The 15,776-nt window shown below is 39.0% G+C and overlaps 2 long non-coding RNA genes across 4 annotated transcripts in view; one reads left to right on the top strand and one right to left on the bottom strand.

The window, feature by feature from the left end:
• LOC144379254 (uncharacterized) overlaps positions 1 to 14,008 on the top strand; it is a 15,637-nt gene extending 1,629 nt beyond the window's left edge. The window contains exons 2-3 of the long non-coding RNA XR_013441947.1: positions 2,189 to 2,243; positions 13,633 to 14,008. This is a non-coding gene — a long non-coding RNA (uncharacterized LOC144379254). The remainder of the gene's footprint in view (positions 1 to 2,188; positions 2,244 to 13,632) is intronic.
• LOC118534579 (uncharacterized) overlaps positions 1 to 15,776 on the bottom strand; it is a 182,584-nt gene that overhangs the window by 83,325 nt on the left and 83,483 nt on the right. For 2 of the 3 annotated variants that reach the window (XR_004916770.2, XR_004916766.2), the window contains exons 2-4: positions 5,243 to 5,788; positions 4,160 to 4,295; positions 985 to 1,083 (exon numbers count right to left, since the gene is read on the bottom strand). This is a non-coding gene — a long non-coding RNA (uncharacterized LOC118534579). The remainder of the gene's footprint in view (positions 1 to 984; positions 1,084 to 4,159; positions 4,296 to 5,242; positions 5,789 to 15,776) is intronic. The other variant, XR_004916768.2, reaches the window with a different exon arrangement.

Here is a 15,776-nt window from a genome sequence, read left to right as displayed (position 1 = left end):
AGTCCAGAAATATGTATATACACATAGCAATTAAATATGCAATAAAGATAACATTTCAATTCCAGGAGCAGAGAAAGGAAGCTTATTCAACAAATATATTGGAACAGCTTAATAGCCTTCCGGAAAAAAAAAAAAAAAAGTTTTTATACCTTAAACTCCATACCTTAACTTTAAAAGTAAAACAAGTTTTGGGGTACCTGGGTGGCTCAGTCAGTTGAGTGCTGGACTCTTGATTTCAGCTCAGGTCATGATGTCAGAGTCATGAGATGGAACCCCACAGTGAGCTCCTTGCTCAGCGGGGAGCCTACTTAAGATTCTTTCTCTGCCTCTTCCTCTGCCCTCCCCCTCACTCTCTCTCTCTCTCTAAATAAGTAAATAAATAAAACAAACTTTTAAAATAAAACAAATTTCAGATTGATTTAAAAAACATTTATTATAGAAATAAAACAAAATTACTGAAAGAAAACATAAATTAAAATGTAATTTTGAAGTGGACAAGACTCTTTGGTGTGATAAAATACGCAGACAGCTTAAAAAGAAAGGTAATTAAACTACATTATTTTTTTTTCTTTAGCTGTGTCCAAAAGCTCTATATACAAAGTCAAAAGTCAAACAAATTTGTAAAAAAATATTTATGGCTCATATCACAGAAAACTAATTCCCTTAACATACAAAGAGTTTCTACAAATCAACTTAAGCAATAAGACCAACAACCCAATAGAAAAGTGAACAAAAGGATAGGACACAGGGTTCATTTAAAAAGTTTGAAATGTAGTAAAAAATGTTAACTTCGCTTCCTATGGAAAAGCTGCATATTAAACTTTGACATGAAAATGAACAGATTAGGAGAGGATCATAAAGTTTGAAAACACATTATGGTATCATTGTGAAGAAAGTGTCTTTCATTACCAGTAAAAGCACAAATTAGAACAACCTCTATAAACAGCTACTTAAAATATATATCAGTATTAAAAATGCACATACCCTTTGAAGTAACAATTCACCTTCCAGGAATATATTCTATAGATACACAGATGCCAACTGATAGATATCCAGCTTCATTCCTTGGAGCAGTGCTTGTAGCTGCAAAATATTATAAATGACCTACAGGTCTATTAACAAAGGACAGGTAAATAAATTATGGGCTGCCATGCAACAAAATACTAGTCATTAAGAAACAAAACTAGCAGATCTATTTGAGCTACTATGGAAAGATAACCTTTAAAAATATCAAAATGCAGAACTGCATGTACAATATGTACTATTTGTGTGATTACATAAAAATAACAAAGATTACCCCAGAAGGATACACCATTGACTGGTAGTTGTTACTGCCTCCAAGGAGGGCAACCTGAAACTCCAGAACAAAGAAGAAAGGTGACTGACACCTTTGATCCTTTCACCCATTCTTATTCAACATGTCAATTTCCCTTAACCAGGACTAATATGGACTTTGCTTTTCTGTTTTTTCCTCTTGTTTGGGGGTGACTTATGAAAAGAGAGAAGGTATGGGGCAACTTTGTGCTGTCTTTTCAAACCAGAAATTTATATTCCTTTTTTGCCTTATGAATTTTTAACCACATACATCTATCACCTATTAAAAATAAGAAGTGAAGCTAGATTGTATTATGCTAAGCAAAATAAGTCAATCAGAGAAAGGCAAATACCATATGATTTCACTCATATGTGGAATTTAAGAAACAAAACAGATGAACATAGGGGAATGGAAAAAAAAAAAAAAAAGAGGGAGGGAGGCAGACCACAAGAGACTCTTAACTATAGAGAACAAACTGAGGGTTGCTGGAGGGTTGCTGGGCTATAGGATAAATGGGTAATGGGTATTAAGGAGGGCACTTGTTGTGATGAGCACTGGGTATTAGATATAAGTGATGAATCACTAAATTCTACTCCTGAAACCAATATTTCACTACATGTTAACTAACTAGAATTGAAATAAAAATTTGAAAAAAAAAAAGTAGAAGTAATTAAAAAAAAAACAAGATTAGCAAAAGTCAAATGTTTAACTTTGGTTAATGAGCCTGCCTAATTTTTGGTCACTGTTATGATCTAGTAAAGTCCTAGGGTCTCGGACTCACCATATGAGGCAGAGAAGGGGAAGGAGGGAATGGTCTGTGGAATCCATTCTTGGTTCCTCTTTAACAAGAGTGTTGTTTTTTTTTTTTTTCAGGTTTACCTACTAGTGTTTTGAGTGGAAGATTTCAGTAAAGTGGATTCTACTGCTAGTAAGTATATAACTGTCCCTGCAGTTTATGGCACCAGGGAGGCACTTTGAGATAACTGGTTACCCTACATTTAAGGTTACTGAGCCCCGAGTATAATTTTACCATTTCAAATTATTTCCATGATTTGTAGTTGTTATGTGTTTATTATTTATACCTATTTTTTTAAGATTTATTTATTTATTTATTTAACAGAGAGAGACACAGCGAGAGAGGGAACACAAGCAGGGGGAGTGGGAGAGGGAGAAGCAGGCTTCCCGCTGAGCAGGGAGCCCGATGCGGGCCTTGATTCCAGAACTCTGGGATCATGACCTGAGCTGAAGGCAGATGCTTAATGGCTGAGCCACCCACGTGCCCATACACCTATTTTTGATGGTTTTTAGAGTTACTTGATGCTGAGCCCTTGGTTGGGAGTGCACTTATTCTGCTTCTTGTCAGTTTATTTACTATTGTGATTTCTTTGAATGCCTTCTGGTGAAATTGGGAAGTTGCCTTTATAATGCCTAAATTTTATTAGAAAATCCATGATCCAATGAGGTATCCAATACAGCCATATATTATAGTTTCCTGGCTCCATACTTTCTTGGTATTTGGCTTAGTTGTCTCAGTAAATAATTATGCATTTACTTTATATAAGACAACTAGCATTTTATGAATCGCTATGTTCTGGGGAATAATGCCAACCAGACTTCTTAAGTCAATGTGAAGATATAATTTGTAGTTTCAACCAAAGAGTAAGTATTATGAGGTAGGTTGCCAATCAGAAAATAAGAGATGAATAAAAATTCACTCTGAATTTATACATTTTCTAATTGCTAGTTCATAATCCTCCAATAGGCATGAAGTCTGGAACCACACAGGGAAGCTGAGAGCAAAATGGGGTTTGTAGATATAGCTCTTCTGTTTCCTTATCAAATGCTGAAGGCCTCAGGTTTGGTGTTGTAGGTGAAGAACAAAGAACTGGCAGATGAGATGTCATTTCTTCTCCTTTCTAGTCTATGCTGCAGTTAGTTCCAGCATTTGCAATCTATGCATCGTAGATGAGAAGCATGTCAGAAGTGACTATACTCTCCATTAACTGAAAGGAAACAAACAAACAAACAAAAAGCAAAACAAAACCAGAACTGATAAATCTTGGATTTATTTCAAAGTCCTTGGTGCCAGGTTTTCAATTAACAGTATTTCTTTATTGCACTTCTTTCAGTAAACATCTTTTAGGTATTCACCTCACTAGGCAGGAACTGGGCCTATCAGGCACTGGGGACCAAATGATTCAATGCAATATGATCTTTGTCTTCTAGTCTAATGATGGACACAGACATGGAAATGGATCATAAGGGAAGCCCTAGTAGTTCCTCCTGGACATGGTGGCACAAGGTGGGGTGAGATGGAGTCTAGGGCCTGGGGGTCATGAGGGAAAGCTTCCCAAATAAAGTAGATTAGCTGCACTTAAATGATAAGCAGACAGAGGATACAGAGAAGATCTCCAGCCACGGCTAAACAACGACAGAGACTCTGATTGTTCAAAGACATGGGAAGTAAGTGCAGGATCAGCAGGAAGTGAGGTCAGAGAGGGGCGGGGCCAGATTGGAATCTCTGGCCAGGTGTGCACCACCTACAACAGAAAGTCAAGGAAGCTTGTGTGGGTGGCTTTTCTTCCTCTCCTACTGCAAAACAGTGAGAAAAATGGCAGGGGTTCATCGTTCCCCAAATTAGTCTGTGCTCAGCAGTCATTGCATTGCTGAAACCCTCTAATATGTGCATACCCCACCAACCTGAAGTTACATCAGTTTTAAATTCTATAGCTAATGTCAGCATGGCACAGGAGATAAGGAGTTGGGGGGGAGAGATAATGGGGGAGAGAGAGAGAGAGAATATCATCCCATATGACCATTTTTATCATCACCTGAGATACCAACCTGGGAGCTTTAGATCTGATGAGGAATCTGCAGATTCAGAAGTGCTGTGTCTGCAAACCCTATCCTGTACTCAGCTTTGCTCTGTGATTCTGGGCTTCACACATACTTGGTGACTATAAAGCAACAACTGAAAAACCTATAAAAGAGTAAATTTTATTTGCCTCTAATTTTCTGATTTTCAGTCTATATAATAATATTCACTCTGGCCAAAACTGCTGAATTCTACAAATTATATTTTTGTAGATCATCTTTTTAAAAACTACACATTCAGCACTTTCATCTTACAATCCACCCAACAGTAAGTACTGCCATCTTTGCAAGCCCTGGTTTTAATCACTATTTCTCAAAATCTGTGAATCCACTCTTGAGGGTGGATTTACTTAGTCACACATCCATGTGATGTGAGCATGTTTATATATATGCATGGATTGTGCATTACACTTTACTGGCATTCTCAGTACCCAGAAAAGGGATCTTTTGTACAGAGTAGGAATTTAATAAGTTGAAAAAATGAAGCACATGGTGTTCCCAGTAAAATTATGTAGTTGTATTGAATTAAATATATATAACCATCTGGATCCAGAATTAGCCATCCAGGACAGACACCTACATGATACCAACCTACCACCTACAGTGGGGAGAGGGACACTTGGAGACTATCCAAATCAGTTTCCAAATTCCTAAGCAGGAATAAAAACAGAAGTGTATTTTGTCAGACTGGAAAATGTCATTCTGAAAACCATAATTGCGGGCTGCATTTTCCCAACAAACTATAGTAGACATTCAGAGGCAGCTGTTTGTGTCTTTATTAAACATGTAAACATATTAAAACATAGACATTACAGGGCGCCTGGGTGGCTCAGTTGGTTAAGCAACTGCCTTCGGCTCAGGTCATGATCCTGGAGTCCCTGGATCGAGTCCCGCATCGGGCTCCCTGCTCGGTAGGGAGTCTGCTTCTCCCTCTGACCCTCCCCCCTCTCATGTGCTCTCTCTCATTCTCTCTCTCTCAAATAAATAAATAAAATCTTTAAAAAAAATAAAATAAAATAAAACATAGACATTACAGGCAGAAGGCAAGCTAACCATTGTATAGTTCTCTCCAGGTTCTCCAGCCACACCTCCAGCAAGTCTAGAAACCAACCGACTTTTAAGAGTCCAGCCAAGGGACCACTTGAGAAGTGATTAGGGATGGCCAGTAACTGTCTCTCAAGAGTTCTGCTGAGCTCAGCTAATGAGATTTTGCTTGGAATTACAATCAAATTTGAGTCTCTCCATTAAGAGATAAAGACGCTAATATATCTTAAACTCGCCTTTTCTCCCTCCTCCCATCACTGTCCCCTTGCTATCTTGGCCAAGATTCCTTTAAGGAAATGGGAAAGAGTCAGCATTTATTGCTTCAGGTGCTGAGTTCAGACAAAATCCTTTTCCTTTGTCCACGGGGGTGCTTTCATGTTTGGAAACAGTGCTGTCTGAAAAAGCAGACTTAGCCCATCTGTTCGCTGTTCATTTTCCTATTTGTGAAGACTGTCTTCTTATTCTATGTCTCTCATAGACTCTGGTCCAAAACTCATGGGATGATAGAATCATTGCCATCTTTCCTCATATTCTACCTTGTCTGGTAAAATGCTCCTGAAACCATAGGAAAAAAAACTAAAATCATAAAATGACCTCCTTCACTTTATTATTTTATAATGCAGTCGCTATGATATATTATAGTATTATATAGTTACTATAGCCAATTATAAATTTCCAAAGGCTATCTTAATTAAGAAGAAAATGTCCTTGTTTTCCATACCAATTATAATAAGAAATGCTTGCAATGTAAAAACAACTTGTCAAGAACTAGTGCTAAAGCTTAAAAGCTTTACAATTCCTATATACAAATACAAATCCTTTACAGTAAAGTCCATCTGAAGAGTTACTCTATATTCATTAAAATAATGTGAAGGGGCGCCTGGGTGGCTTAGTTGGTTGGGCATCTGACTCTTGATTTCAGCTTAGGTCATGATCTCAGGGATGTGAGATGGAGCCTTCTGTCTGGCTCTGTGCTCAGCGGGGAGTCTGCCTGAGATTTTCTCTCTCTCTCTCCCTTTGCCCCTCCCTGATCTCGCACTCTCACTATCTTGCTCTAAAATAAATAAATAAATCTTAAAAAAAATAATGTGAAAACTTTAAAGTTATTACCTACCGTGAGTAATATCTCTATCTTCTTTTTTTATTTAAAAAATACTTCACCTGTTGGGGCGCCTGGGTGGCTCAGATGGTTAAGTGTCTGCCTTCGGCTCAGGTCATGATCCCAGGGTCCTGGGATCGAGCCCGCATCAGGCTCCTTGCTTGGTGGGGAGCCTGCTTCTCCCTCTCCCTCTACTGTTCCCCCTGCTTGTGCTCTCTCGCTCTCTCTATCAATCAATAAATAAAATATTAAAAAAAATACTTCACCTGTTGTAATGCATGTAGACCAAGTAATTTAATTAGAAAGCATCATCTCGGAAAAAAAAACCCTCAATTTTGGAAATTTCCAGCTGTATTAGCATGTTTCCATTATCATAGAGTAATACATATAGTTAACTATTATAGGTAATATTTATTGTATGTTTATTGTGTGGCAGATCTTGTCCTAGGCATTGTACAAGTATTATTGCGTTTTTTTTTTCACATCAGCCTAGTGAGATAGGTGCTCTGATTATTTTACCCATTCTACAGATGAGTATATTGAGACACAAAGGTTTGAAAAATCCATAACAGTTCTCATGGACAGCAAGTGGCCATGCTGAAAGACCTAGTCTCTGGCCCTAACCTATGCTCTGATCCACTTGAATATACTGTTTCTATTTCAAATGCAGCCTTGCTAAGGAGTGACCCACAGCCATTAGTATTGGTTAACTTTTCAGAATGACGTAAAAAATGTCTTGGAGGGTGAGGCTAATGGTTCCAGGACTCTAAGTTTCTCATACCAGCAAAATATATGCACCTTTTCAAAACTAAGGACATGAGTTTCCTAATTCTTTATTTCGGTTGAGAGAGTATTTTTTTTTAAATACCCATCCATTATTACTATGTTGTCTAAGAGAAAAACCTTTAATATCAAAATGTTGGAAAGATATAATATCAGAGTAGATTTACCTCTATGGAAATTTCACTACACTGACCTTTTATTTATTTTTCCTCCATGAACTAGAAAAAAAAGTCATCACAGTTTAGCATTAACCCATAGATCCATTTCCAAAAACTTCTGATTTAGGTTATATAGTCTACATTGTCTTTCGCTGTCCTCCTCCTTCTTAATATTTTTCCTTTTCTTCCTCCTCCTCCCCCAACTCCCCATCCTTCCCCTCCTCTTCCTGTCCCTTCTTCCCCCTTTTTCTTCTTTTCCTCCTCCTGACCTCCTCCCTTCCCCCCTCCTTCTTCTTCTTTTTCCTCCTCTTCCTCACTTGTTTACTAGTGATGGTCATCAAGAATATGGTCAAATAGAATCCAACAGGAAGAAACAAAGGATCAGAGCCTATAAAACTTACATACTGAGTAATCATTCTGTGGATACTTAAAAATTAATAATAGTAGATGGTCAGTAACTCAAGTACGCTTCCTCACCACAGAATCAATTGTATCAAAGGTTATGCCATCCCTGTGATATCCCTTTGGCTCCCTCTGCTTTATCTTCTTTTTTTTTTTAATTTTTTTATTGTTATGTTAATCCCCATACATTACATCATTAGTTTTAGATATAGTGCTCCATGATTCATTGTTTGTGCATAACACCCAGTGCTCCATGCAGAACGTGCCCTCCTCAATACCCATCACCAGGCTAACCCATCCTCCCACCCCCCTCCCCTCTAGAACCCTCAGTTTGTTTTTCAGAGTCCATCGTCTCTCATGGTTCTTCTCCCCCTCCGATTTCCCCCCCTTCATTCTTCCCCTCCTGCTACATTCTTCTTCTTCTTTTTTTCTTTCTTAACATATATTGTATTATTTGTTTCAGAGGTACAGATCTGAGATTCAACAGTCTTGCACAGTTCACAGCGCTTACCAGAGCACATACCCTCCCCAGTGTCCATCACCCAGTCACCCCATCCCTCCCACCCCACCCCCCACTCCAGCAACCCTCAGTTTGTTTCCTGAGATTAAGAATTCCTCATACCAGTGAGGTCATATGATACATGTCTTTCTCTGTTTGACTTATTTCGCTCAGCATAATACCCTCCAGTTCCATCCACGTCGTTGCAAATGGCAACATCTCATTCCTTTTGATGGCTGCATAATATTCCACTGTGTATATATACCACATCTTCTTTATCCATTCATCTGTTGATGGACATCTTGGCTCTTTCCACAGTTTGGCTATTGTGGACATTGCTGCTATAAACATCGGGGTGCACGTACCCTTTCGGATCCCTACTTTTGTATCTTTGGGGTAAATACCCAGGAGTGCAATTACTGGATCATATGGTAGCTCTATTTTCAACTTTTTGAGGAATCTCCATACTGTTTTCCAGAGTGGCTGCACCAGCTTGCATTCCCACCAACAGTGTAGGAGGATTCCCCTTTCTCCGCATCCCCGCCAACATCTGTCATTTCCTGACTTGTTAATTTTAGCCATTCTGACTGGTGTGAGGTGGTATCTCATTGAGGTTTTGATTTGGATTTCCCTGATGCCGAGCGATATTGAACACTTTTTCATGTGTCTGTTGGCCGTTTGGATGTCTTCTTTGGAAAAATGTCTGTTCATGTCTTCTGCCCATTTCTTGATTGGATTCTTTGTTCTTTTGGTGTTGAGTTTCATGAGTTCTTTATAGATTTTGGATACTAGCCCTTTATCTGATATGTCATTTGCAAATATCTTCTCCCATTCTGTCAGTTGTCTTTGGTTTTGTTGACTGTTTCCTTTGCTTTGCAAAAGCTTTTTATCTTGATGAAGTCCCAATAGTTCATTTTTGCCCTTGCTTCCCTTGCCTTTGGCGATGTTTCTAGGAAGAAGTTGCTGCGGCTGAGGTCGAAGAGGTTGCTGCCTGTGTTCTCCTTTAGGATGTTGATGGACTCCTGTCTCACACTGAGGTCTTTCAACCATTTGGAGTCTATTTTTGTGTGTGGTGTAAGGAAATGGTCCAGTTTCATTCTTCTGCATGTGGCTGTCCAATTTTCCCAACACCATTTGTTGAAGAGACTGTCTTTTTGCCATTGGACATTCTTTCCTGCTTTGTCAAAGATTAGTTGACCATAGAGTTGAGGGTCCATTTCTGGGCTCTCTATTCTGTTCCATTGATCTATGTGTCTGTTTTTGTGCCAGTACCATACTGTCTTGATGATGACAGCTTTGTAGTAGAGCTGGAAGTCCGGAATTGTGATGCCGCCAGCTTTGATTTTCTTTTTCAACATTCCTCTGGCTATGCAGGGTCTTTTCTGGTTCCATATAAATTTTAGGATTATTTGTTCCATTTCTTTGAAAAAAGTGGATGGTATTTTGATGGGGATTGCATTGAATGTGTAGATTGCTCTAGGTAGGATTGACATCTTCACAATATTTGTTCTTCCAATCCATGAGCATGGAACGTTTTTCCATTTCTTTGTGTCTTCCTCAATTTCTTTCATGAGTATTCTATAGTTTTCTGAGTACAGATCCTTTGCCTCTTTGGTTAGATTTATTCCTAGGTATCCTACATTGTTGGGTGCAATTGTAAAGGGGATCGACTCCTTAATTTCTCTTTCTTCTGACTTGTTGTTGGTGTATAGGAATGCCACTGACTTCTGTGCATTGATTTTATATCCTGCCACTTTACTGAATTCCTGTATGAGTTCTAGCAGTTTTGGGGTGGAGTCTTTGGGATTTTCCACATAAAGTATCATATCATCTGCAAAGAGTGAGAGTTTGACTTCTTCTTTGCCAATTTGGATGCCTTTGATTTCTTTTTGTTGTCTGATTGCTGTGGCTAGGACTTCCAATACTATGTTGAATAGCAGTGGTGATAGTGGACATCCCTGCTGCGTTCCTGATCTTAGGGGGAAAGCTCTCAGTATTTCCCCATTGAGAATGATATTGGCTGTAGGTTTTTCATAGATGGCTTTTATGATATTGAGGTATGTACCCTCTATGCCTATAGTCTGAAGAGTTTTGATCAAGAAAGATGCTGTACTTTGTCAAATGCTTTTTCTGCATCTATTGAGAGGATCATATGATTCTTGTTCTTTCTTTTGTTAATGTATTGTATCACGTTGATTGATTTGCGGATGTTGAACCAACCTTGCAGCCCAGGGATAAATCTGACTTGGTCATGGTGAATAATCCTTTTAATGTACTGTTGGATCCTATTGGCTAGTATTTTGGTGAGAATTTTTGCATCCATGTTCATCAGGGATATTGGTCTGTAATTCTCCTTTTTGATGGGGTCTTTGTCTGGTTTTGGGATCAACGTAATGCTGGCCTCATAAAATGAGTTTGGAAGTTTTCCTTCCATTTCTATTTTTTGGAGCAGTTTCAGAAGGATAGGTATTAATTTTTCTTGAAATGTTTGGTAGAATTCCCCTGGGAAGCCATCTGGCCCTGGGCTTTTGTGTTTTGGGAGATTTTTGATGACTGCTTCTATTTCCTTAGTGGTTATAGGTCTGTTCAGGTTTTCTATTTCTTCCTGGTTCAGTTTTGGTAGTTGATACATCTCTAGGAATGCATCCATTTCTTCCAGGTTATCTAATTTGCTGGCATCGAGTTGCTCATAATATGTTCTTATACTTGTTTGTATTTCTTTGGTGTTGGTTGTGATTTCTCCTCTTTCATTCATGATTTTGTTTATTTGGGTCATTTCTCTTTTCTTTTTGATAAGTCTGGCCAGGGGCTTATCAATCTTGTTAATTCTTTCAAAGAACCAGCTCCTAGTTTCGTTGATCTGTTCTATGTCTTTTGGTTTCTATTTCATTGATTTCTGCTCTGATCTTTATTATTTCTCTTCTCCTGCTGGGTTTAGGCTTTATTTGCTGTTCTTTCTCCAGCTCCTTTAGGTGTAGGGTTAGGTTGTGTACTTGAGACCTTTCTTGTTTCTTGAGAAAGGCTTGTATTGCTATATACTTTCCTCTTAGGACTGCCTTTGCTGTATCCCAAAGATTTTGAATAGTTGTGTTTTCATTTTCATTGGTTTCCATGAATTTTTTTAATTCTTCTTTAATTTCCTGGTTGACCCATTCATTCTTCAGTAGGATGCTCTTTAGCCTCCATGTATTTGAGTTCTTTCCAACTTTCCTTTTGTGATTGAGTTCTAGTTTCAAAGCATTGTGGTCCGAAAATATGCAGGGGATGATCCCAATCTTCTGGTACCAGTTGAGACCTGATTTATGACCTAGGATGTGATCTATTCTGGAGAATGTTCCATGAGCACTAGAGAAGAATGTGTATTCCGTTGCTTTGGGATGGAATGTTCTGAATATGTCTGTGAAGTCCATTTGGTCCAGTGTGTCATTTAAAGCCTTTATTTCCTTGTTGATCTTTTGCTTAGACGATCTGTCCATTTCAGTGAGGGGGGTGTTAAAGTCCCCCACTATTATTGTATTGTTGTCAATGTGTTTCATTGCTTTTGTTATTAATTGCCTTATATAATTGGCTGCTCCCATGTTAGGGGCATAGATATTTACAATTGTTAGATCTTCTTGTTGGATAGACCCTTTAAGTAGGATATAGTGTCCTTCCTCATCTCTTATTACAGTCTTTGGTTTAAAATCTAATTTGTCTGATATAAGGATTGCCACCCCAGCTTTCTTTTGGTGTCCATTAGCATGGTAAATGGTTTTCCACCCCCTCACTTTCAATCTGGGGGTGTCTTTGGGTCTAAAATGAGTCTCTTGCAGACAGCATATCGATGGGTCTTGTTTTTTAATCCAATCTGATAGCCTGTGTCTTTTGATTGGGGCATTTAGCCCATTTACATTCAGGGTAACTATTGAAAGATAGGAATTTAGTGCCATTGTATTGCCTGTAAAGTGACTGTTACTGTATATTGTTTGTGTTCCTTCCTGGTCTATGTTGCTTTTAGGCTCTCTTTTTGCTTAGAGGACCCCTTTCAAGATTTCTTGTAGGGCTGGTTTCGTGTTTGCAAATTCCTTTAGTTTTTGTTTGTCCTGGAAGCTTTTGATCTCTCCTTCAATTTTCAATGACAGCCTAGCTGGATATAGTATTCTTGGCTGCATATTTTTCTCATTTAGTGCTCTGAATATGTCCTGCCAGTCCTTTCTGGCCTGCCAGGTCTCTGTGGATAAGTCTGTTGCCAATCTAATGTTTCTACCATTGTAGGTTACAGATCTCTTCTCCCGAGCTGCTTTCAGGATTTTCTCTTTGTCTCTGAGACTCGTATGTTTTACTATTAGATGTCAGGGTGTTGACCTATTTTTATTGATTTTGAGAGGGGTTCTCTGTGCTTCCTGGATTTTGATGCCTGTTTCCTTCCCCAAATTAGGGAAGTTCTCTGCTATAATTTGCTCCATTATACCTTCTGCCCCCCTCTCTCTTTCTTCTTCTTCTGGGATCCCAATTATTCTAATGTTGTTTCGTCTTATGGTATCGTTTATCTCTCGAATTCTGCCCTCGTGATCCAGTAGTTGTTTATCTCTCTTTTTCTCAGCTTCTTTATTTTCCATCATTTGGTCTTCTATCTCACTGATTCTTTATCTTCTTATGTGTAGGATTTTCTCCTACCCTTCCCAAACTCATCCCAATTCTAATAACTTTCCTGAAATGAGTTCCTTCATCACAATGTCACCGTCTATAACATACCCTGTCACTGCCTCCCATCTGCCTTCTGCTCTGACCCTCCTTGCCCCTCACGTGAGGTAACTCTGAGGCATATCCACACACCTTTTCCTAGAATTTCCCAATGAGACTGAGCTCCAGTTGTCTTCAATGGTAACTTATTTTATAACCCATGCCTTATCAGTTTCCTTCCCCCAACCCCCATGCTTCAGTTTTTCCTGGTGTTGCTTTCCCAATAAACATCTTGCATCTCAGTATGTGCTTCTGGGGGAAGGTCAACTAAAATACCATCTTGTTTCAGAGTGATATTGGTCATTACTAAAAATCATATCCCAAGAAAATGAGTGCCACAGCAAAAGAACTTTATAAAAATAAAACAAAATGGGGCACCTGGGTGGCTCCATAGGTTAAGCATCTGACTCCTGATTTTGGCTCATGTTGTGATCTCGGGGTCATGAGATCAAGCCCCATGTGGGGCTCTACACTCAGCAGGGAGTCTGCTTGAGATTCTCTCTCCCTCTTCCTCACCCCCTCCCCCATCACTCCCTCTCTCTTTCTCTCTCTCAAATAAATAAATAAATCTTTTTAAAAAAAATAAAAGTAAAACAAAGAAACTGCCTTCCTAGGAAAACTGAACAGAAGTCTATAAAACAGACTGGGACTCACCCTGGCCTTCAGGCAGCTCCCTACAAGTCACTGCTTTTTGCTGAGTCACTTAGCATTGCCTCTTGATGTTATTTCATTTCAGACATTATGCAATGAACCAATTTGAGAACACTGAGTTGAGACCATGTGTTGGCTGATGTGAAACACTCCAACTGTGCTAAGATGGTCTCAGAAAGTTAACAAGCATTTCAGAAAATCTGGTGGCTGTGAATATGAATGAATCCTTAAAACTTTCCCAATTCTCTGCTGAGTGATTCATAAAAGGCCTTCCACAAGCTTTGATTCACTGTCCTCCAAGAATGAATTTTCATGATGGATAGAAGCCCTTTTGATCTACAACACCATTTTTTTCTGCTATCAGTGAGGAAAGTGGGCATCCCATCTCTGGACATAGCTGGTTATGCAAGAACTTAAATTGCAATGCCCTCGTTAACATTCACTGCTGTTTTGTGACTAGCACATTCAAGATCTTTTGCCTACATGAAACTGGATGCATCCATCAAAAATTCACCTTGGGTTGCTAAGTTTGAAAAGGCCACACAATGCCTCAACTACTTTGATTTTTGAACTACATAAAATAAATGTGAGATAGTTGAACTAGAGTAACAGAATCCCCAAAGAGGGGATGAGGCAAATCTTCCCTTTTCTCTTGGCCAGTATTACTCAGTTTGGATTTTCTCCTATAATTTCCAAAATATAACCCATTTCATCTAGCTGTAAAGAGTAACACCTCATTCAAAACAATTCCATTTCTTGTCATTTCTTTTCCCACTTTATTGACCACTGAGCAACTCATTAACTACTGACCTGAATCTTAAAATGAAGGATTGCCATGTCAATAGTGAGTCACTCTCTTGGTAAGGAATTGAGGAAAACAAGTGATTCAACATGCCATCTGTAATAAGGCTGGAAGGATTCGCTAAATGGCACCTACTACAAACTCAACTTCTGAAGTTGGAGACAAAGGAACTGCACTGGAGTCTAACCCAGATATGCTTTTACTCCTGGAAAGTTGCTTTGACACCAACTTGATTCAGTCATTGTGCTTTCTATTTTGCATACTGTTTTAGATGGAAATTCACAGGTGATGGTGTTAAGAAGCTACTCAAGAACAATTTAAGAGTAGATAACTCAAAATGGAGTGGTAAAAAGAACTGTTACATTACTGCTTCACGTCTTAGTAAACCATTTCCCACAATTGTTCCAAACTCAAATTGGTCACTTATGAGAAATAAGCAGTACTTTTGAACAAGTTTTGTTCTCCTTTCTGAAACTAACATTTGAGGTTGTGATGAGCTAAATAGAGTCTCTGACTCAAGGCGAAATTGCCTTCTGTTAGCCTTGACATTAGAGCAGTTAGAGGAAGGAGGCTTCATGTTCTGAAGTTGTCAAAGGAAGAAAACAAACCACTTAAACCTATGACTAGTTACCAGCTAGAACCTGTTATAATAATCACACAATCTTTTGTGAAAATCAATTAAGTGCAAGGCATTTTAATTCACTCTCTCTAATTCTCATGGCAACCAAGCAAGTAGGGGTTATTATCATTCAGTCTTAGATAAAAATCAAGATTCTAAGGGGTTACATGTGCCCCAAATCCAATAGCGAATAAATACTGGAGTTATTTTTTTTTATTTTTTAGATTCTATTTATTTATTTGCCAGAGAGAGAGAGAGAGAGAGCACACAAGCAGGGATAAACAGCAGGCAGAGGGAGAAGCAGGCTTCCTGCTGAGCGAGGAGCCTGGTGAGGGACTGGATCCCAGACCCTGGGATCATGACCTGAGCCAAAGGCAGACGCTTAACTGACTGAGCCACCCAGGTGTCCCTAAATACAGGAGTTTATATATGAAATCAAGTCTTATTGATTCTGAAACCCATGCCCAATCCACTACTAACTTATCAGTTCCTGGCTTTCTTTTGCAGCACACTTTAATGAAATGAAATTTACCTGGTGCCCTGAGATGTTAAGGACATAAAAGAGGAGTGGTTCTTATTGAATTGGGAAGGGAAAGCCTGGAACCTTACTGCAGAGATTCTTTCCCCACTATTTCCCAGCCTTCTCTGCAACAGCCCCAGGGGCATTTATGGAAAGTCAGGGCTCTGTGGAAGCCCTGTCTTACGCCTTTTGTTGCAGCAACAGCCCCCACCATAAACGTGAGCATCCTCATGCATATCAAGAATCATATATAGATGCTCCCAACACAACCCCACTGCACCTTCAAAA

This window comes from Halichoerus grypus, chromosome 10, assembly GCF_964656455.1.
Source record: "Halichoerus grypus chromosome 10, mHalGry1.hap1.1, whole genome shotgun sequence".
Taxonomy (NCBI): Eukaryota; Metazoa; Chordata; class Mammalia; order Carnivora; family Phocidae; genus Halichoerus; species Halichoerus grypus.
Note: the sequence above shows the minus strand (reverse complement) of the source record. Positions and strands in the feature narration are given on the sequence as shown.